General features: G+C 38.2%; 1 long non-coding RNA gene across 2 annotated transcripts in view; it reads right to left on the bottom strand.

The window, feature by feature from the left end:
* Nucleotides 1–79: 79 nt before the first annotated feature.
* Nucleotides 80–24,033, bottom strand: part of LOC132337971 (uncharacterized) — a 29,262-nt gene continuing 5,308 nt past the window's right edge. Inside the window, exons 2-4 of one of the 2 annotated variants that reach the window (XR_009489328.1) lie at nucleotides 13,329–13,397; nucleotides 12,008–12,228; nucleotides 80–2,033 (exon numbers count right to left, since the gene is read on the bottom strand). This is a non-coding gene — a long non-coding RNA (uncharacterized LOC132337971). Of the gene's footprint in view, nucleotides 2,034–2,516; nucleotides 8,707–12,007; nucleotides 12,229–13,328; nucleotides 13,398–24,033 lie in introns of those variants that run through there. The other variant, XR_009489327.1, reaches the window with a different exon arrangement.

Consider the following 24,033-nt stretch of genomic DNA (forward strand, 5'->3'; position numbering starts at 1 on the left):
CGGGTTGGAAGATGATTGCTTAATTGCTGTCCCGCTGGGCCCATCTCGGAAATGAGATGTGTATCTCAAAAGCTGATCCCTCAGAGTTATGTTTTAAATAAGTTCCATGTCAGCTAGGAGATTTAGATGTAAAACTGATGCTGAGCAAGAGCTTACAAAATGAAATTGGTGATAAATGGGAATTTCCAGTTTTCTGAAGAAATTCCATCATTGTGAGATATAATCAGATGTTTTAGTTGCAAAATATTTTAAATCTAGAATTTTATTCAAGTTTAATGTTATTAATATTCCTTTATTATGACTTAATTACAGGAAATTTCTAGTTAATGACAGTTGTTCAAACTGGAAAAAAAATTTGTTCCCATGGCCCTTTTGTTTAATTTCTGTATGTGGAATTTCCTACAATTTAATAAAAAGGAAATAGTTTGGTCTAGGACAAGTATTAAAATACAAATAACAATTCCCTAGTGATTCTCAAATAAAATTTAAAAAATTATAATCTGTCATTATAATAAGTGACATAAAATGACAAATGTTACAAGCTGAAATTAGGAATGCAAAAAAAATTATTTGGAAAGAATTTCAGTTTCAAGAAAAACTATTTTTTAATTCAGAAGGCTTCAGACCCACTGCTATTAGGAGACACAGACTAACAAACCATAGCAATGCCTGCAGCAGGAGATGCACATCAAAACTCACACACCTGCATGGCTCCTGCCCCTCTTTGGGCTGGGGACATCAAGTAGAGTTGAGATAGGGACTTTTCTTCTGAGATCCATGGCTTAAAGGCTCTCTGAAACAGAGACCACAGCTTTGCTTTTAATAGCTGTTTGAGTCCCTTTTCTTCTATGAAATTCTAGTTAAATTTTTAAGCAATTCCTGAGTTTACCACCCAGGATCCAGTTTGTCATCCAGATTCCTTAGCCAGATTTTTCATCCAGAATATCCTTACAAAGGCATTCAGCAATTGACCGATATTTTCAGCATAAAATAGTAGAAAGGATTCTGTCTCAAATGGAAAACTCAAAATTTAATTTTTTTAGGTCCCTAGTCTTCTTAAATGCTCCTGTTAAAACTCATTGCATAGACAAAATGATGTCAGTAGCAATTTCATTATATACAATCCAAATCTGTGCATTTGAGGTGGTTGAATGTTTTTTCTCTCAGAATTGAATTTGAGGAAATTTAAACACACCTGTCATTTCAATTATAACCCATTTCTACAGTAGAAGCTAATTCAGAGAACAGAAATGTGAGGCTCTGTAATTCTAGGTAATTTCTGATTTGAGAAAGAATCCGCTCACGTCTTAAGAGGGGAAAACAGAGTAAGCCTTGATTAAAGGGAACTAAGCTAATCACATTCTGCAGTTATTGAGGACAGTTAAAACATCATTTATAAAATAATGATTGCTTAAATTATCTTATTGAATCCATTTGCCAATCCCTAATAATTTTTTTTATTGCTGATCAGAGGAAATAGTTTTGCTATTGGCATCAGCTTGTCTATACAATAGATTTTAGCAAGAAGCAGTTAAAAATCTATATCAATCCACCAGCCTTGCTTTGCTTTGTTTCTAATTTATTTTCTAAAAAAAAAAAAAAAAAAAAAGGAAAAAACTTTTCAGGCTCACACTCCACACTCCACAAAATAATTGCTCAAATCCTGATGTCACGTGATTTTTAAGCCGTGCAGTTTTGGGGGTTTTTTGTTGAATATTGCCAAATAAACAGATTAATATTTAGGAAAATTAAGATAATGAAGTTAAAAAACCCATCTTTTTGTGAAATATACATTAATTAACCCAATCTGACAGGCTGTTTTGCTGCTAAATCAGTTGTTTCTTTTCCCATGGTAACAAAAGGAGTCACCCCAAGGAGCCTTCCTCTTAGCAATTCCTGCAATGTAGACAGATCCTTGCAATGTGGCAGGTCTAACTTCCTTAGATTTTAAATTTCCTGTATTTCCAGGCACTCACTGCCAAGATTATTTTTTTCTTTCTTAGATTTCTTTTTTCTTTCTTCAACTCCCTTTCCTGTTGAGAGAGGATGGTGAGAAGAGAGGCTTTATTTCTTCTAGGTTTAATACAAATTTCTTCTATGAACATATTTACCATCAACAGCAGATAAATTCTACTCCTCCCATGAGTTTTTCTTCTTTTCTCCATCAACCCTTACTCCCTCCCACCACTGGCCTGGCTGTTCATCCCCCCAGAGTATCCACAGAGATCTTGCTCTCAAATCCTCTCCCAGCTGCACAGGAACTGCTTTAATTTCACTGACAAAGGCTATGGCTGCAAACTAAATTATGGCTACTTGATAGTGTATAAGACTGAAATGCCCACTCTAAAAATGCAGATTTCCACTTGTATAGTCTTAGTTAAAACACCTTTATTATAGCTCATATCCTCTGCCTATGTACATGTGTGAACAGTACAGCTGCATGACAGCCAAGAAACTTTAATGTTTCAGAGGAGCTTGAATTCCAGAAAATAATTATCACATGTAATTAACTCAGTGAGAGAGACACAATTGTCATGTGTGGTTGCAAACAATAGCAGAAACAAAAGCATGAACTGAAGAAATCTTGGCTAGCTGCACAAATATTAAAGTCTCTGCTCTCCATAAACTGCAGTCATGCATTTTCCCATAAAGTTATCTAATTTTGTCTAAATGGGGAAACCAGTGCTATAAATTATCTGTATATTAATTATGTATGTAGGTCTCTTCTATCTCTTTTTTCACATCCCTCTGAAAAGCAAGCATGGTCAGCTGACCCATGGCAAGGAAAACCCCTTATAAAATATTTGTAAATAGGTGAGAAATGTGATTCACAGCTCCAGGAAAAAAGGGACAAAATGCAGAAGGAAACAAAGACCAAATGAAAGATGTCAAAGTTACTTTGAGCAATAGAGTTGAAAAATTACAAAGAATTCCAGCCCTCAAGAAGAAACTGCAGACTCAAACCTGTCAGCATGATGGAAACCTTGTATGCTACGGCTTTCAAAGCCACCTAAGAGAGTTAAAAGTATGGCAACATGAGATTATTCTGACTTTTGGCAAGGGTTATAGAGCTGCACTTTGAAAAGCAGCAGGGACTCCTGAGAGTATATTGCTTTACCATTCAGTCTCAATAGGCACTTTGCAAGACCTTGCAAACTTTCCCGTGAGCGATCATCACGTTCTAGTGAATGGTACTTAGAGGAATAGCTGGAGGTTAATTTTTAAATCCCTCTGTGTCATGGTGAATTTCACTGCTTGTAACTGGCAATACAGAGCAGAGTCAGGACTGGCACATGTGGAATTAGTGAGACTTAGAGTGGCTTTATGCATATTGCATCATTCTAGTTTTCTACAGCATTAGTGGCGTCAGTTGTTCATTTTCAGTTTGTTCAGATCTTTTTGGACTTTGGATGACCCAATGTGGTAATATTAATTAAGCACAGTACAGGAAAAATTTTTTATGAGCTATGAAGCCACACACATATCATACATTTTATGCTATAATAATGGCAAAGAGCAAAGAAATAGGGTTTTTTCTTTCTTTCCTGCCGAAGATGAACAAGAAAGAACAGGGGAAATGGTGCATAGTTCTCAGGTCTGTTCTTCTTCCTTTTAACTGTATATGAAACCTTTTTTATGCTTTAGATATGCAGAAAAAATAAGTGGCTCCCATGAGAGGCAATATTTCTGGAAGTCTAGAGAAACATTCAGTAGCTGCTGGGTAATTTATGTGCCTTTGCTTCAAAATGGCTCTAGTGTTTTTTGTTCTAGTATCTTAGAAGCACAGTTATAATCAGAAGATTTTGAAGCAGGCAACCTGGTCTTCTGGTGGTGTTTGCAGGGTTCCACCTCACATGTTGATCTGCTCCCCAAACTTGTCATCCCAGATTTATTTTCATTGCTGTTTTTATGTTTCCACCAAGTAACATTATTTTGATGGATTTTACAGGCCATAAAAACTGTAAAAAGATTTCGCATGTGCAAATTCCTTTGAAATCATGGAAGCTGATCTCACAGACTGGTGCACACTGTGCCGTTCCTTCAGTCCCAAACATGTTCAGCTCTGTAGTCCTGGATGGCTGCATTGCCTCAGCTGCCTCTAGAGATGCATTTTTAATTAATTAATTCCAGCAAAACGATACAACTTTCTCCTGTTCCTACAACGTAATGGTGCAGAACACAGCGTGCAACATATTTGATGTTAAGACCAAAATTCAATTAATCACATGTTCTGACTTAAAACAGACAGTTCACACCCCACCCATAAAGCTAGCTTTGCTTCACAAACACCGTTGAGATTTTTAAAAATAAACTAACAAAATAATGTAAAAGAACACTCTGTTCAAGCTGTTTATCCAGGCTTTGTGCATAAAAAAGAAAGACACAGTTTTTATACTTTGATCTAACAGCTTTAATGTGAAAAAATGGAGAGGAAAGACCTAATTTGTTGGTTTGAAAAAGTAATGCCGCTCATTAATCAGAGCACTGAAGAGAGAAAACATAAAGTAGCTTGAGTTGGCTTTTATCACACAGGCCTGATGATAAAATATCCACCTCTACTGGAAACCCCTCCATCCCATTTTCATTGAACACACAGTAATTCAATCATGACTAGGAATAATTTATTTGTAACAAGGAAGGTTTCTGTTTCTCCATAATGAGTTGATTATATCTTGTCAGAGGAACCTTAAACCCATCAAATGTCAAATGAATTATATCAAACATATTATTTTCATAGCAGCTGGATATGAGCAACTGATAAAACAGAGCTCTTTCATTTTGTACTGTGAATGGTAAAATGTAGCTCATAAAATGGAGCCTGTGACACAAATTCATGCAGGTCCCTAATTTCCTACCTTTCAAAGGCCTGTTTCATTAATTTGATCTACTCATTTACTTGAAATATTAAGTCATAATTTGCTGGGGGAATTGAACATCAGAATGTTCTTCTGAGACTTTTTTTAATTTTTTTTTATTTTTTACATTTTAATGAAAGTAATCCCTGATCATGATGCATGCCCTGATAATGCACTTATCCAAAAATTAAATTTGAGATAACATTTGATCCCTTCTGTCTCTAAAAGCACTTCCTGGAAACAAGAGTGTGGCAGGGGGACTGCTGCTAGGGCAAAGGATGGGAGTAGTTGGGTATCTATCCTGGAGAGGGAGAGGGAAAGGGAGAGGGAGAGGGAGAGGGAGATGAGCTCCTTGTGAGCATAACTGGAAAAAGAATCATGGAAAGATAGTAAACAGATCAAATACAATCTGCAGCAGCTTCTGGGAGATCATTAAAGCAGGTACTGACCAGTTTCAGAAATATGCAGTCCTTGTCCACTGCTACATGAAGCACCTCACTTTGTTAAACTTTTTGGTAGATCACAGACAATCTTGAAGTAGACCATTTTCAGCCCTCAGAAGGAAAGAAGAGGCTGCCATATATACAAGGAAAAATTTTCCCTGGATGAAAGTTGGAGAAAGCAAGAGAGAGTGGGCAGCTCACACACCTTTTCACACTCCTGGTGCTCATGAGCACCAGTGTCTGCTCTCCCCTCACTGCTGCATCTGAGCAGATAAAGTTTGCTAGCTTTTTAAGTAAAAAAGCCCAGCATTGTCCTATATTTGTTTGGTGTGGAATTTAATATTGAACATTAACTATTCCATAGGAAATGGCTGCTGTGGACAGATAAAAATTGTAATCCCACTGCATGATCTTGGGAATAGTACCTTTCAAATAGGATTTTTCTGGACTTAACTCTATGTCCTTGTAATGCATAAAATGCTGAGTTTGCCACAATCCTGTGAGGGAGAGAGGGAGCAATGGACAGCAGCTGCACATTGGAATGAGTTGTTTGTCACTCCACATGGGGACAGCAGAAATTGCAGCTAAGAGATGAAATTTACCTCTCTTTTACCTTGACTGATAACCTGAGGAGCCCCCAGAACAGACAGAAACTCAGAGCTGGGAGGTAGCAGGACTAAGCAAGGCAAGGTAAAAGAGAAGCCAGAATTCACATCTTGTTGTAGGAACCAACTCTGTGACAAATTATGCTTTTGACACATCACCCCCTGAGAGTTTTGTAATGGGATTTTCTAAAGATGGTTGGGCAGCAGGAGGCAGCATCAAAGATGTTTCTTGTTACAGATGACTGCAACAAAATTGAGTAAATCCAGGTAATAATTCAATCAGTATCAGTAAAACTAAACTCAGTGCAACTGTTTTTTACAGTGATGCAAGAAACAATTTTAGAGACTGAAGACAGACTCTGTATACTTGAACCATGCTGAGATCCACCTCCAAAACCATGAGATGAATTGGCAGAGACAAAAAAAGGAAGTGACTGGGTTTTTTTCTTTTAGGAAATTCACATCTTTGGACAGGGAAATGAGATAATGTCTGAGTATCACCTTGTGTTTGGATTTTTTCCCCCAAATCCTACGGTCATTCTCATTTATAAAGTATTTCTTTGTTTTATACAGAATTCCTGTTCCTATAGCTACAGAAACACCACTTCTGAAGTGAACCTGGGGGAGGTATTTCTTTACCATGTGCTTCTAGGAGTGAGGTTCAAGCTAGCAGTATTTCTATGTTTTTACAAAGAAATGTAGATGTTTTACATTCATCTCTTCTTGCTTTCAATAATACATTGCCAGTAATGAAAATATGACTGGGTGTGGAGTCCATAGGAACCCCCTCATCTTACTCACATTAACACATTGCAACGTTGGTAAGTGTAAGTTTATTGGGGTTGTTGACATCAATAGTGGGTCATGGCAGGTTGTACTTTCCACCAAGTAGTGTGGGACTCAATTTAGGGGAAAACAGAGAATGACAGAGGGTTGTCACCCATCTGCTTCACCTCTCCTCCCTATATATTTTGCCGGGGTCAGTGGGCAGACAATAGAATTGGAGCAGGGAGGTGTCTTCCTTCAGCAATTCTGGTTTATTTTCAGCCTTAAATATCTTACTTGGATACAGAGGCAAACATACTGGCTAGCCTATAAGGCATCATAAGGAATCACATTTGTAAAGAAAAACCAAAATTTCTTCCAGTCCGCACTAATAGCACTTAAAAAAATCATTTGTGAACAAGAAGATACTTGCACATTTAGCAACTGGTGTTCCTAATGCCAGAATGCCAGACCCTAAACCCAGTGTCCAGAACTCCTTAGTTGTTATTTTTTCCCATTAGAGTAAGGAGATGAAAGATTTTTGTCAAAACCTTACTGTTAACAAAACTGCCATTTTATCAGTGTGATCATTCTCTAAGTGAATGTAAATATTCTAGAGTTTCCCAGAAGGTTAATATTTTAAGAGTAATTATGGATGTATCTCATATTTTCTGTAACACTGGCAGCATTGCTCCTTCATTTATACCAGGAAAAAGTCAGAATAAGCGTGTACACTTCAGTGAAAGCTGTTCTGTTTCCTACACCCTGAAAGTGAAGTGGGCCTCCCACTTCTAGAGTCAACCCTTCAGGAAACCTAGACGCCAGTGCACTTTAACTGTCTAGATCTAACTGAGCTGTGGTTATAGTCGAGTATTTAACAGCATTTCACACTTCTCCTGTCATCTGGATTACATAGCAATGTGCTGATTTTATAAACAGCAACTACTCATTCTTGTGGTCGAGTTTTACTGGATGCACAAGAGAAACATCTAACTAAATAAAGCTGGAGACAGGGAAATTGAATGCAGAGGGAGGGCAGGCATTCCTCGGCACATGCAAAACCAAACGGTGCCAGGATTTGCAGACTGCAGTGCCACCACTCAAGGGTCCTGCATACACTTCCAGCCAGGGGATCATAAGAACTCACTTTCTTGTGGTTGCTGAAAGTTCTTTTGCTTGGCACATGCTCTTAAAAACCCTGCAAATGCCACTTATACTATTAAGTGCACAGGGGGGAGGGTAATTAACTATTCATCTGCAGGAGGTTAGCAATGCCAAAAAGTGTTAAAAATCAAAAGAATACACATGTGTAAACACAAATGTTTAAAGTGTAGTAAAACTAGTGAGGCAGACCCTCAAGCAGTCTAAATCCAATGCCTCTGCTGGCCTCAGCAAAGCTCCATCAGCCTGGGCTAATTTGGGCTGTGCCCTGGTAAATACCTCCAGACCAGGCACCTGTGTCTGTGCTAGAGTCAAACTCTGCTGAAATAACTTTCTTTCAGCTATTGTCTAAAGAGTGTGATGGTTACTACTACTGGAGCAGCATGAAAACTCAGGGGGACCTTTCCTGAAATGCTTCATTCTACAGTAAAGGTCTTCAATTTCCATGTCATTGTACTATGAAGGTGGGAGGAGATACCTCTGTTGGATATTGGACAGCTGGAAAAATGCTCAAGAACATTTATAAACTCATCTCCTACAAAGAAGTTCTGAACTACCAGCACTTTGCAGAATTTTTGAGAGTCACATGAACATATCTACTCTGGACTGAAAACAACATTTGTAGTCTATACTTAAGAAATATTCCATTGAAGTGGGATACTCCTCTCAGCCTGGGGAAAAAAAAAAAGTTCAGCAAGGCCAAGCTTAAGGACTCGTCCCAGGATCAATACAGCCTGGGGGAGGAGGAGATGCAGAGCATCCCTGCAAGAAGGACACAGCAATGCAGGGAACAGCCAGTTCCTCTTTCATTGCCTTGTAAACTGGCACGTGGCCTGAGTCATGCTCCACAACAGGAAAGTCAAGAGGCCTGCATACCTGTGTAGAAAGAAAAAATGACATTGTGGGATTCCCTTAAGTCAGAATGCCTACAATTTAGGTATTCACAGCTAAGAAAATCATCCTGGGTGGCATTATAGTCAGTAAAGAGCCTGCCACTGAAATGTATGAAACTATCTCAGTTTAAATAAGTGCTGTGAGATCAAATGAGTTCCAGTCAGCCTCCACTGGCTCTTAGTGATTACACCTTACTGAGCTTTAGCAGGAGTCAAGCAGGTAGCTCAGATGGGCAAAGGCCCTTGCTCTAGACCCCTAAACTAAGCTGTATTTGCTAAGCATATGTTAATATACTGAAGGAGACCTTAAATACCTGTATCTTAGAGGGATGAAAGCCTTTTTGCCCATAGTCTCAGAGTTCAGGCAAATGTGTGATCGAGGTGAAATGGATTGTCTATGAGTAATTTTGACTCCACCTTTGGTTCCCCTTTCTCATTAATCCATTACTATATCAAGATGGGGCCTTAGGGATAAACCACCTTAACTGTCCATTTCCTCCCCTCATTTGCTGTAGTGGTTGGTTCTGATTCACACTGTAACACTTAAAGTGATCAATTTAGTTGGAAGTCAACAAAAATAACCCTAACCAGTTCTGCTGTTTCTTTTTTTTTTTTTCCTGAATCAGAGGGGGTCTCCAAAGAACCGTATGTTCTGTCTCATAGGTTTAAGAATGAGGATTCCAGAGCTCACTCTGGATTGAGCCACTTAGAGGTGGACCCATCCTTCCATGTGGGAAAAATATCGCACAAGTCACTCCTTTATGGGCCAGTGACTTATAAATTACTTAAGGGCAGTAGTCCAGTGACACAGTAAGTCAGGCACGGAGTTTTGCCACTCATTGGATACTGTTTATGTCTAGAGTTGGATTTCAGCTGTTGCATTCTGATCAAAATTCTTAAACTTAATGTAGAGCTCACATCTGAGGCTTCTCGTCCTTTTTTTTGTTTGTGACTGCTCACCAGACATCACAGAAATGTTAAACAGTCTCAGGAAAGCTGGTTGGAAATGTGCTGCTAGGAGAACTTTCAACTGAGTAGGGGGGAATTTTTCAGTAGAATTCCTTTTTCTTTTTATTCTTTTGACAGTACATGGCCAAGTTTAAGGAAAACACTCAAGTCTCTGTGATAAATATACACCAGAGTCTTCCACTTGTTGCCAATAGATTTCTCTTTGTTCCAGTTGTCTGCAGCTTCTTATCCTTAAAACCCAGTTTCTTTTGTTGCCAGAATTTTTGGATATGAGAGAAGGTTCCACCTTGTTACAGTAATTTAGAAACACCTGTCACCATATATTTTAATATGGCAGTTACACTGGAACTAATCTCCACATAATCTTCTTAATATGAAGTACTATGGGCTTACTCTACAGATAGGGGCCTTGCATTTTATGTCTCACTAGATTTAGAACTTAATTTTACTTCTGATACTTCCATAGTATGTCTAAATATATCTTTCCTTTGCATGGTTGGTTTTCACCAATTTTAGGAAAGAAAAATAAACCCTACGCTTTCTTTTTTTCTCTTTTTAAATACTAATTATTCCCACCAAGTGATTATCCCTGGTCTTCCTCCTTTGGCCTGGCTGAACTGCAGCCTTTGCAAGCAGCATGGTGCTGCTCACTGGTTCCCCATGGAGAGATGAGGAGCTGTGTGCTCACACTCTCACTGTCTTGAGGATGAAGAAAAACACTTGAACACATGCTTGACTTGAAGCATGATTCCACATCCTGTTGATAACCAGACACCTTCAGTGTAAACAGTAGGATAACAAACTTCAATTTAGAAAACAATTCCAATATGCCATCTGCTTTTTCTGTGGTATTACTGTACCATTATCACATTTGTAATTAAACTTGTTTATTCAAAATCCTTTTGCCTTCCTTCCTGACTGAAAGTCATCGGCCATTTGAACTCCATAGACAAAATTTTATTTTATCATACACACTGTTGGTCTCTTTATTTCTTGTCCATGATATTTTGTGGGTTTTAAGCTTTACTTTGATATAGTTTAAAATATTTTAAAATACCTGATTACCTACACTTTTTACTTTATTATAAGTCAAGTATATCTATACACAGTCTATATACAGAAGGCTATCTGGTTCAGAGGAATATGCATATTTTGGATTGCATAAATACATTAAATCCAAGCCTTTTTTTTAAAGAGCAATAAGGTGGTAAGATCAAGTAATCATCAGTTAGGAAATGTCATCATTATGGATAAATGTACAACTTCAGTTATACCTTATATGCACGTTTTATCAAATATCCTTTAATTAGGGAATGACAGAAATTTTTTATGTGCCCTCTTTACTATGCAAAAGCAATTATATGCATTGAATTTACATCTTTCATTTTCAGCCTCCAACCTCACTAATTTAAGTGTCTGCTTTCATGTTTGTTTAGCGTACCGTCTACCAATACTGCTCCAAATATAACTACTCTGGCTTTTATCCCATTTCTTCATAGACATTGGGAGACTAATATTTTTGTGATGCTTTGGAGAAGGACTATCCCAGGTTGTGGATTGACATCCTTTGAACACACAAACTAAATGCCAAATTAAACAAGGCTACAAATTTTGCTTCTCTCAGCAGGGAGAAGAAGCTGTTATTCTCCTTCTACAAGTAGACAAAGTGAAAATAATCATCATGATTTATCAACCTCCTTGTGCCTAGATATATTTTTATGCACCACCTCTCCTAGTCTCTGAAAACCAATTTCAATTTCAGATCACTCCTAGGAGTTTTGGTTTCATATCTTGCTCATGCTCCCACTCCAAACTGAGATGACACAGCTGATGAACATCAGCTGTCTGCACATTCTGCAGCTTCTCACCTTTCCATAAAAGGTTTCCATGAAAGGAAAGAACAAGTTTTAGGCCAGAAGATAACTGCAAGGTGCTCAGAATGGACTGCTCACCTGGACAGTAAAGTAAGGGAGCCTGGACCAAAGAATTGGATCTTTCATGGTTTCAGCCTTCTTTCCTGCCAGGTTTGCTCTTAACAATCTCTAAATGAGCCCTATTTGCCCTTTGCATGAATATCAAGATTAACCATCTCATTTACCCCAAAGTCCCCTGGGTCATTTACCCAGCAAAAAAACCAGCACTACAGGTTTCCTCCCAGTTGAGAAAAGTGTTGATACATTGCAGTGCCTCAAATCAGTAAGAAACAGTGGGGGAAATTGCTCAAGTCCTGGCAAAGAAACTAACAAAATTTATTAGTCAGATAAATTCAGCTACTGCCTGTGTTGTTTTGGGACATGCAGACACATTTGTTGTACCTGTGTGTTGCTACCTTCTCTCTGTTTGGTCTGGCTGTTATCCCATCTGAAGGTGAGGGAAGATACCCTCCTGTCACCACACCAGGATTGGGGTATCAGGTCAGAGGAGGGAGGATCACACCAACACAGTCTGGATCACAAGTTGTGGGGAGAAGTGTAGTCAGCTTTTTCTGTGCCATCTTAGCATGATATCCATGAGGAGAGAGGATTTGGAAGGTCATCTGTCCGAAACAGAATAGTCCAGCAACTGTTAACAAAGGTTTTTCCCTTATTTATAGCTTAGCTACTCATGCTGGGATTTCCAACGTGACATCAGCAAGAGATCTATCCCTAATAAAGTTCATAAACCTCCAAATTTGAAACACTTGCTTCAAAACATGGTTTTCATAAAATGTGGTTCAATAGTAACAAAACTTTATATTTTCCCCCCTAATCTTTTTCATTAAAATAACTGAACTTTTTTGCTGGAACTTGTAAGTCAATCCCTCTCAGGCATATGCACAAAAAGAATCTACTAAAAAAGAGAATTGTCCAAAAACATAAATAAAATTGTTCATGATTGGTGAAGATAAAGTACTGAAATCAGAGTCAGTGTGAAATGTCAGACAAACATCACCATTTATTTTCAAACAACAGTCCTTTACACCCCATAAAATACACCCAACGCTATTGAACCCATACACAATTACACTAACACATTAACTTATGTGTTTAGGTTTCAATTGGTCATTTTTTTCCATGTTTTCTGAGTTTCAAGGAGCAGAAAATAGAGTTTCCAGCACTCTACAGAATGCTGCAGACAGCTGCTTCATGTGATATTTGCATAGCTTTACAGCAATGCTCTGCAGGAAGGAACCATGAATGTCCTTTGAACAAATTGCCACAAAAATGGCTCTGGTTTCTGCAAATGTATAGGAAACCAGTATTGAACTCATTTTACAGAAGCTGTATTACTTTAACTTTGTATTTCCATTGAAAATTGTAGCCTTTGCAACATTTTGGACCACTTCTCTAGAAGTAGTACCACTTTTCACCCTTTTCAATTTCAGATGTTGAAAATAATGAGATTCAGAGCTGGGAATGGCCTTACCACTTCTAATGTGAAGCTCACCAAACACCATATACAAGCTTAGTTCAACATCCCTGTGTGGACCAAGAGCTGAGAGTACACATAGGTCTTTCTTCTCTCCATGCCATGTTCCCCTTAGTGTCAGGGCCCTGAGCACACCTCTTAGGAGCTAGGAATTCACAAACCTCCAAATGTTCTTCTCTACCTTTGGGATTTGCATTTAAACTTAGAATTTGTCACTGGCTCTCTCACCTGTGCTGCATTGCAGTGGCATCTCAGCTGTGTCTCTGCCAGGCCTTGTACCTTCTTTCTTCACAAAACCTGTTACCAACAAAGGTACATACAGTCTGGTTAACTCCTTAGCTCTGGAAAGGAATGCACTCAGGGTCTTGAGATTAACACATCCATTCATTCTGGTAAATTACATAAACGGAAGTTTTCACTACTACCTTTAGAATGACCATTTATACACTCTTTGATATCATGGCCTTTCTAGTTCATTTCCATGCTCATGGAAGTCTTCCCTTTCCTTCAAGGCTCTTTCTCTTTAATTCATTGCTGAATGAATATTCAGAGATCTCCACTGGTCTTCCAGGATTTCATGACTGTTTATAACCAGTATTTTTTCCTTCCTTCTCATTAACTTCTTTGCTGTTACAGCTAGACAGACTTCAGCTCTCAGCAGTAACCAAACTACTAAATTAGTTGGACAGTAATGCCTTGCAGTTTTTCACAGTTTGGTTTTGTTTCTCTGTAGCATGTCTTAGAGGGAGCTATTTACTGTGACTGTGAAGCCAAATCCATTGGTGATTTAGAGCTATAACAGTATTGATGCAGATGAGCCTCTGCAGAGATATTTAATGACATTATGTAAATGTAATCAATGGGCTCAATAAAGCATAACAATAACAAAATACTGTTCACATTATATATAAATAAATGCACATGGACACATCTATGTGCTTCCTACATAATTACTGTGAGTGGCTATTTATACTGCTGATCTTCCAGCTCTATATATGCCATTTCTATAGTGTCTGTTTGTACAGCCTTATTGAATCCATAACAAGTAACTAGCTTATTAGCACCCTGACTTATGCCAGAAGATCGTGAATCTTCTGAGAGGAAGGGGAAAAAAAAGCTGAAATTAGAGCAACTCAAGATCGTCAAATGTTGCTGCTCAAAACTTGCTGCTCAAAAAGTGTTTCTTTTTTAAAAAGAGAAATATTTCAGATATATTCATATATTTGTGACATTCTGTCTACAGTTTGATTTCAGTAGAGAGAGATGAGTTTATAGCCTTTAAAAAGAAAGAGAAAAAGAGAACAAAATCCTGTTTGAATTTTTGTTGCCAGGCTATGACATTAACTCTCTAATCTAAAATTTCTATTATTGTGGATTGGAGCTGGATTATTAGGTAGTACAATATCTGGGTATATTATGGAAAAAAAAAAAATGAATGGAGGAAGCTGTGATCAGACAGTGCTTGCCCAGCTTCAACTACTGGCTGACTACTGACTGTATCTGCTCAGACTTTTGGGGCAATAAATAGATGTTAAAATGTATATACATGAATCCTGATCTCACAGTTCTGAATTAGATCTCTCAACACAGGACCATAGGAAAAGCTCTGGTCCTTCATGTTCCATGCTTTCACCTACCTAATCAATATAGGGTATCATTTCAAGTAACTGCTTAGATTCTTGTTGGAGGTGATTAATAAATGGGGCCCCAGTGTTATCAAACCTAGAAGATGATACAATGTGTACTATATTGTGAAAATACATGGCATTTCTCAAACAATGTGGCATGATATGATTTCAGTCTTGAAGGTCATAAAAGGATGACAGCCCCATAATATTACTTCTAGGACTCCAATGGAAGAAAGCTGGGGCAGTGATTAAAGCAGAAATATAAGAACAAATCTGGATAGAAAAGAAAAAGCATGTTTGGCAAACTGCTGCTATTTTAATATTTTCTTCCATATTATTTCAGAATATTCTTTTCATAACATACTGTAGGGTAAAACAAGATCACTCGATCATCAAAAAGGTTGAATGATGATGTTCATCAGGACACCTCTTCTGATGGCAATACTCTGGGGGGGGGTCCCTGGGAGTGAATGAACACACAGGGTCTCCAAGTGTGGTTAATGGGGTTGTGCAGTCTGTCTCACTCTGACCTAATTAAAATTATCCAAATAAGGCATGTCCCAAAAGAGGGGATGATGCCCTGCCACCTGCTAGGATGCTTACACAGAAAGTGGGAGCTCAAAGTTCACTTGTCTGTTCTGAAAAAGCCATAAAGGTTATCCAGGATGTTTCACTTTGAACAAAACCTGCATCTTGACACAATTTTCACTACAACAATTTGGCACATGTCCAGGTCTTTGGATTATCTGAGTTTAAATCCTGTCTCTTTTTTTTTTTTCTTTCTGTAGGAATTTTTATGTCGATGGTAGAAAGAGATAGTAGTTGAAAACTTGGATTAAGATTTATCTGGGTTGAGTAGTACTCTGGAGATAATTATTTTTTTCTGATAGCTATTTAGTTGAAGCAGTGTTGGCTGCACTCATAACTTAGTTGTCTCATTTAGGTATTTAATGTTCTAATCCATGAGTTTCATCTCTTCTTTTCAAATGTGTAATTCTTCCTCTCCCTGACATGGAAACTATAAAAAATGACCACAAACCTGATGATAGATGCAATTGTTTCTCTACTGGTATCAGAGCAAGGAAGCAAACTATATCTTTTAGGGTGGGTAACACAGACAAAATGAACAATGGCAATTATCTTTACACGGAACATGGCAGGGTGAAGGAAAAGAAAATGAGAGAGGAATTCAGAGCCACAAAATTCACTGATTTCTAACAAAATGGAAGAGAATGCATTGAAGAGGAGAAAAGCTGGACTGGAAAGAGGAAACGAGATGATGAATGGACATGGGGCAGTGCATTTAGACTGATAAAAGACAAGAAGCAATCTTTGTTACTGTGTTTCAGTATCACTTGACTTCAAGTGCCACCAGGAATGTAAACAAAGGGAAGTGTTAACTCAATTTCCATCCCTTTCTTCCAAAAAGTATTTGCCTCAAATTTCAGGCAAAGAACTGGAGGGACTTTTTCTTTACCCAAGTGAGATCTTCGTCGCACAATTTTAAATTCATGAAGGTAGCTATGTTATTCATTAATACATTCCTTCTCTTTTTGAGTTTAATTATCATCTGATCAGCAACTTGGAACTTGACATAAATCTCAAGGTAGAAACTGCTTAAGAAGAAGTTCAATCCAGTGATTATTTTTCCTTTTTAAATAAGAAAAAAGAGAGAGAGAGAAAGAAGAGAAAACCCTAGAAGTCTTTGAAACAGCTGGGGTCAAAGGAACTGCGCTTTCTTCTAATTGCCCCAATAAATTTTAAAGATGTTATTACTCTGTAGTGATTAAGAAATGGTAAAAAGAGATGCAATGCTATAACATCAAGGCCATTAAGCTTAATAGTCCTTAACTGATTGTCACCCCGCCCCAACAAAAATAGACACGCTGTTCCCTGCTCTCCCGTCCCTCCTCCATTACCCTTCCCCCTCACTTGAAGGCTTCTAAAATCACCTCCAGCCAAACCTAGGGGAATTTATACTTCCTGCAATAAAATCCAAAGAACAGAACAGCTGGCAGCTGAACTTAAGATTGCTAAAGCAAACATTGTGACATTGATGTGGGGAGGGATTTGGTTATAATTACAACACGGCGTGGCTGGTTCTGCAGGGAAAAGATGCAAGCAGAGCTTTTTTTTCAGCATGCAAATAAAAGGCTTTTAAAAAAGCCAGTGAAACAACAAAAGCAGTACTATTTGCTCTAAAAATACCTAGAGGGAGGAAAATAAAAAAGCATTGGACTAAATTCACAATTTTGGCTGCCTAAAATTTAGATTCAAATGACTGAAATTACATTAATAATGTTCCACAGAGACACTGTAGTAAATAGGCCTGGCAGGATCATTATTAATTGATCTATTCTGACAAGTACAAAATATGCAAATGAATACATTATATCATAACAATCCAATATATATCATCCTCAACTTCTCTGGTGTGTTGAGCCCTGCTTCCTGTGCTAATTGTTAGCAATCTTCCAGAAACCACCCAGCTTTAACTAGAAGGTGTCATAAGACAGCCCATGACCATAAAATCTAGGCAAGTAATGAAGTATTAATAAGTAACTAAAGGTTGGATTGATGACAAGAGGTGGTAGATCTATAACAAGAGCAAGTGGATTGAAACTCCAGTGTTGCATGATTTTTTGGTTATTATTTCACAGCAGAATATCTTACATTGCAGATTCCAACGAGAGTATCTCTTTTTCCATAAGGTTCTAGGACAACCCCTAAGCTTATTTAACCACCCCCTAAAATTTGATACTCCCAATACAGAGAGTTAAGACAGAGAATTTTTTTCAAGCTCTCCCATTGAGGTTAGGCACCTAAATTAATGATCTTTATACTAGATAGACTATTAGATAACTACAGTCACACCTTCCAAGCAACTCTGCACTGAGAGCACTGATTGACTGCTCTTGACTTTTTCCTAAATCTGATACCTTCCATTGATTTCTTCAATATCCAGTGATGATTTTATCTGCAGGATCCCATTATAATGAGCATTGTAGCCTTAAACACTTTGAGGGCTAAATAAATAATTTAAGTTCTTGTTGTTTGCACTTGCTATTCTTTTATCCTGTGTGAAAAGAGACATTATCTGGCATAATTTACACTGACTTGAAGCTTTTTTTTGGATGGAATTAAAAGCTTGAGGTGATATTGCAAGATTGCACATGCTGAGAAATGTTGCAGTAATGACAGAAAATTACCAGTCATCCTAAAATGTATGAGAAAAAAAAGCATTTCCTTGTTCCGTGCTTGAGAAAATGGGTTCAGGTTTGGGTCAATCAAAGATTTAATCAAAAGTGTCAAAGTCTCAATTGAAGAGAGATTAAAAAGCATATGAAATACAGGTTTCCATTGTTCGAAATACATTAAATAAATAAAAAATAAATAAAGCAATAGTAAAATGTTAATATATGTTTTTCCGAAGGTGAATCTGTTTATTTGCACTTGTCCCAAAGTTAAGAAGCTCTGGCTTCAAGGGGAAGGAAACATTTGTCTTCGGACTCCAGCTATAACAATCTGCCTGTTTGCCATCATCTTCAAATAACACTATTGCAACCAGGTCATTGCACATCACAGAGGCCTCTCCCTTGTAGATATAGTAGAGGGCAGAGGGAGACTAATCTCTCAGCTATGCAAGAAAAGGGTGGTGGAACACAGGTCAGTACCCTAGGGAAAAAATAACACCTCTGCTTCCTAGTTGGGTGGTGGCTGTCCCCACAACTCCAGATGCTGCTTCTGACACCAGATGGTTCCTTGGTGGTTTTTGCCTTTTCCGAACAGGTGTGAAAAATCTGTTTGATGATGAATTGCTCTGGGTTTCATGGTTGAGTTTTCAGTTAAAGAGAAACCCGCTGATGCTTTGTCACCTGGGAAGTTCAGCCTGGGACATTGCTATAACTCAGCTATTAACCACATTATCTTCCAGGTTCATTGTTCAAAACAGCCTTCTAAGTTTCAAAACAAATATGCAGGGCTGAAGCAAGGTCTTTAAAAGTAAAATTCTCAATCATACTTTAATTTTTATGTAGTTGTATCAACAGACTCTTGGAAGCATCCACACTTAGAATGTGGGGAGTTCCCATCACAGACTCTTCCTCCTGTGTCTTTGAGCCTGCAGCTTGTGTTCCAGTTTAGCTTAAGTGTGGGCCTTAAGCTTGGCATTCATTTCATTGGAGCTAAATGTATGTGGGAAGCTGCCTTAGAGGCTTGACTTGCTTTCTGAAGCAGGAGACAAATCCTGAAATGCACAGTTTTACAATTGTACAAGCTGGGCACTTTTTCCTTTAGGTCTAAAGTAATCCTGTGATGTAAGTACAAAAGAGTAACTACACTATCTCACATCAAAGGTCAGTTTAGCTCCGCTGCAGATCCCCATGGAAGAGTTAGGGAAAGCATTCAGGGATACTTTCCCAGAAAAGAGTCCCAGCTGCCAATAATTTGTAATTTTGTGATGTTCTAAACCAGACATATTTTTTTGTATTTAATAGCCCTCTATGGATTTTTCCTTCATTAAGTGGTCCAGTTCCTTCCTAAACCTAGATCCCCCACATCCTGTAGGGAGCAGTCCTACAGCTTACCAGTGTGTTGTATGAAGAGCTGTCTCTGGACTTGCTTCCTAATACTTTTACATTACATCCTGTTCTGTAAGAGGCACTTTCCCTTCATTGTTTAAGATTTTACAGAGTTCTATCATTACTGTCTATTCTCTGGGTTGAAGAGTCATAATCACTTAGTATTTACCCAACAGGAGCTGTCCATGCATTCGATCACCCATTCTCCAGCCTGGTGCTCTTGTGTGGCTGAGGATATGATCTTGCAGATTTTGTTTAAACTGTATGGCCAGATCAGCTCTGACAGGAAGAGTTCCAGGAGACCAAATCTTCCCACAGAATTCTCTCTAGTTTTGATTGTTTTATGGAAGTAATAAAACTGATACTATTCTAAATTTCTCTCTGCAGGTCTTCATGGTCTGGCTTCTGCTGGGACTAGAAGTAGAAAGACACAGGTCTTACAAATCAATACTGGGAGAAGAAGAGAGAAAAGGGACCTTGTTACCTTGCATCAAAATAATCATAGAAATCATAAAAATAATCATAGAAATACTTTTTAAAGAATCTGACACTGAAATGGCACAAAGTCACCTACTATGTCTAGTTCTGTAACTTTCACTGCCTCCATCTTTCACTCTATCTGTATTCATGTGCTGTTTTTTAGCTTATCCTTTGATCACAAGCTGTTGGGTATGTGTACAGCTCTTAGCTGCAAGAGCCCAGTGTAAGGTCCGACTCAAATAAAAAATTAATAACAAATCTTCAAATACTCAATTGTTTATTTGTATTTAATGGAACTTCTTTAGCCCAGGAACTTGAGCTACTCCTGAGAGTGTGAGCATGCCATTTCCCTTCCAGTGAAAGTCTAGTATTTTATATTATCATTTTCCCACATCCTGAATCAGCCTAGATAAATAATTACCTGCTGACTTATAGTTTGGAAAGGAAATCTAAATAGTATAAATTTTATCAAAATGATACTAGAAAATTGCTTATGATTTTACGAAAAATATATTCCATAAAAATATTGTCAGTTCTGATCAATACCATGTCTTTCCATTAGCAGATTGTGATCTTAAACTGACACAGCTTTGACTTGCTTAATAGGAATATGTACCTAAGTCTTGAAGGCTGAGGTATTATGGGTGCACCATGCTGTGCAGAAGGATAAACCTTTTAGGGGCAGACTTTTTGGTGGCAAGGAAGCAACATCAAGTGGAGATTGTCACATCTCAATGTTGTCTCACACCAGCCCCTGTACAAAAATTATTTTGTCCCTGTGGATGTTGATCAATAATTACATAATGAAGGCTTACATAAAGATACATTTATAACCTTTAACATTTATGTCATTACTAGTATTTTGTCATAGGCATTTGGAGGGGGTAGATGACTGTTAGGCAACTTCTAACTGTATTTCAAAGGGTGTCTTTCATAGTACATTTTAACAACCTGATTTTTCACTGGCTGCCATGAGAAATTTGAGAATATCCTATTGTCTTTTAGAATGTCTCAGGAACATGGGCAATTTCTCTGCTGTTTTTAGTTAAATACTCGTATGTGCTTAAGCATCCTGGACTTGGTCATGACTGTGCTGTGGAAGGAAATAAATAGAGGGTCCAGATCCCAAAGAGGTAACAAAATAAATCAGAAGGCTGAAGGCACATAGATGCAGGCATGAAAACACATGAACTACACCAGAACTACAAATTTGCTTTTGTCATTTAAGATTTTATTTGGCAAAAATGCCTTGAAGAAATCGGTATTGCTGACATGATGGTTTTTGAAGCTGTGTCATGGGCTGTACTGGCCACCATTAAAATATTCACAGAGGGTTTTTTGTCACCTAGTGGTGCCATGGTGTAGTTGGAGGATGAATAAACCCATGGAAACAGATTTATAAATGCTCCATGGCAGAACACAGCTCTATAGTTAAGATGAATGTGATGAGCAGGGCTGAACTCTATTCCCTGTTGCAGTCCTGGGATGGGTTATTCTGGGAAAAGACTAAATGAAGTTTCTTGAAGTCGCTAAGAAAGGTCAAGAAAAGAACTGTTGAATTGATGAATAAAATATCTTTACAGAGCTCTGTAAATTTAAACACTAAACTCTGCTGAAATATTTATCTAAAATTTTAATATTTTCCATTAAAATTTATCAACATTCATTTGTGTGTTCTGGTCCATGTTTTTGTAAGAAAAATACAACAAAAAGTGAGAAATTTCACTTAAATTGTTTAGTATATACTTGTGAGGGGGAATTCAGCCAGGGTTGTATACTGTTTGACAGAAAGATGCAGAAGGAGCATACCTATGACAATTTTTAGACAGATACAAGCAACATGAAGAGGAAAAGAGTAGTGACAATGAAGGCAGAAAGGTCCTGGAAAGAGACTCTGACAAACTGGGGGGCTGGGCAATCATCATCTTCATACGAAGTTTAACCAAAGCAAATGCCTGTCTAGATGATCCTTGTGGGTTCCTTCAAACTCAGAATATCCTATGATTTTATGAACATTGGCTAGTGTGATTCTGAAGAGCCTTCCTCATGAAGACAGAAATAAGGAACACAGAAACTGCTCCACAGTTTTTTAAGTTATAGAATTTCAGCAAGGTTTTCTTATTAGACCCCTCTAGTGGTTTTCTTATATTACACTGCATCTGAATTTAGTCTATAAGTTTTTTTAAGTCAAGGGCAGTCTCTAATTAAATACTACACCTTCTGGGCTTGGAGCACTGAATGCAATTTTTAAGACAAGTGATAAAATTAAAAATGCAAAGGATGCTGATTTTGGATGAAAGGATTTGTAGTCATTTCACGTGGGCTATGTACATGAATGTATTAGTAGGAAAGTTAACATTTTATCCTTTGGAATGTCTTCCTTTTTCAAACACAGGAGCTCATTAATGGAAGTTGTGCTCCTCCAGTGGAGGCCCACACCACCATTAATGTAAAACCTCCAGGGAGCAACCAGAAGCACTACCCAGGTATCTGGTGTAACAGGAGAAATGTCAAATGTGAAGGTAAACCCTTATGCAGAGTCTAGTCACATGGATTTCTTTCTTCTCTTCCCACTCCATTAGGGACCTCACAAGACAGTTAATTAGGATCTTAGAGGATGACTGATCATGGTGAGAAAGGAAGGAAAACCCCTTTGGGAAGAGCAATCCTGGAATCTTTGTACTTCCATCAAGCTAGGAAATCTGTGTCTGTTCACATTGACATGGTTTTATTGCTCTTTACCTTCGAGGAGAAGTCAATGGAGGCTTTTTTATTTTTTTCCAATCAATATTTTATTTTTTAATCACTTTTAAATCAACACCTATGGAAGGCAATTAACATTGATTTCAGTGAATTTGGGGCTGAGGTCAACTGTCTATCCCAACAAGAGAACAAGGGGCACATACTCTTTGCTGCTCCTGTTCTGACATGGAAATCTTGCTGATCTTATGTATATGTGGGCAGAACAAAGCATAGTGGGAGGAGAGGCTACCCTGAGGTTGGAAATGGTTTACAACTACTTAAGCTTCATCCATTGTAGACTAAGTATTCAAGCCCATCCTCTGTTTTAAATATGATCCATGTGACTACAGTTGTCAAATTTTTCATTGTACTGAAGATCAGCAATAATTTCACCTGGAACATCCGATTGCCCACCACAGGAACTAAATCCTAGTTAACTTACTCTCTTTGGGAGGCCAAATTAGAGATGTGGTCCAGAGCTCATCTCATGCTCAGGGTCCTTGTGTGCTCCCATGTCCCCAGCTGTGGTGTCTGGGTTTATGTGTCTATCAAGGCCTGGCACTGGACCTGCTGCAGTTATGTCAGCATAGTCACTGTCAAAACAGATATCCCTGTCTCCTCTGTGGGAAATTGGTCCACAGGCCACACCCCAGCTGACCTTCCAGATTAAGATCTTTCAAAAACCTACAGTTAAATAAATGATTGTTATATAATTAATTAAAAGCGCTGACCTACAGTTGCTTACTGGTTTTGACACAAAGACCAGGAAAATGTGTGAGGATTTTTAATGAATGAGAAGATATAAAATGTTCCCTTCTGATCAGAAAGTAAAAATAAAGCAGTAGGAAACAATTTTTTTTACCTTAAGGCCTCTACTTTCCAACCTGCTGGGAAGGAGGAAATGTTCTAAATTCCTCCCTGGATAAAGTACTGCAGCAGAAGGGGAAGATCTTGACCAAAGGGACACGGAGGGTCTTGCATTTGACATTTATGAGTGGGAGGCAACATTACCAGATGTTCATAAAAGTGAAGCTTCCAAACTGAACTCTGTGAAGCCAAATATCTAATTTCATTTGGTTTTCTGTTTCCCCTGTTGACTGAGCTATCCAAGAGGATAATCCCATACTGCAGGGGGCTGGGGTTCAGCAGCTAAGGGAGCTTTTCCATCTCTGACTACAGTTAATCCTCAGGCTTTTATGTGACAAAATACAGGAGACTGCAAGTTGTGTATGTGTCTATCTTCACTCATGGCCTGTGTACAACCCCATGTCAGCCCAATGCAGACTGTGGTGAGACCTCACTTGGAGATAATCAACTCAGGTACCAGGTCAAGTCAGTACAATATTTTTCTTGCCTTTTCCCTGTTATCTGGAGTGAGGCATTTGGAGGGATTTGACTCTACTCATACTACTGTCACCAGTGTTTTCCCAGTGTCTGTAACTGCATATTCTTGCTGTTTGGGCAGCAGCTTGGAGACACCAGTGCTCCTCAGGCATCATGTGA

Source organism: Haemorhous mexicanus, chromosome 1 (assembly GCF_027477595.1).
Source record: "Haemorhous mexicanus isolate bHaeMex1 chromosome 1, bHaeMex1.pri, whole genome shotgun sequence".
NCBI classification, from domain to species: domain Eukaryota; kingdom Metazoa; phylum Chordata; class Aves; order Passeriformes; family Fringillidae; genus Haemorhous; species Haemorhous mexicanus.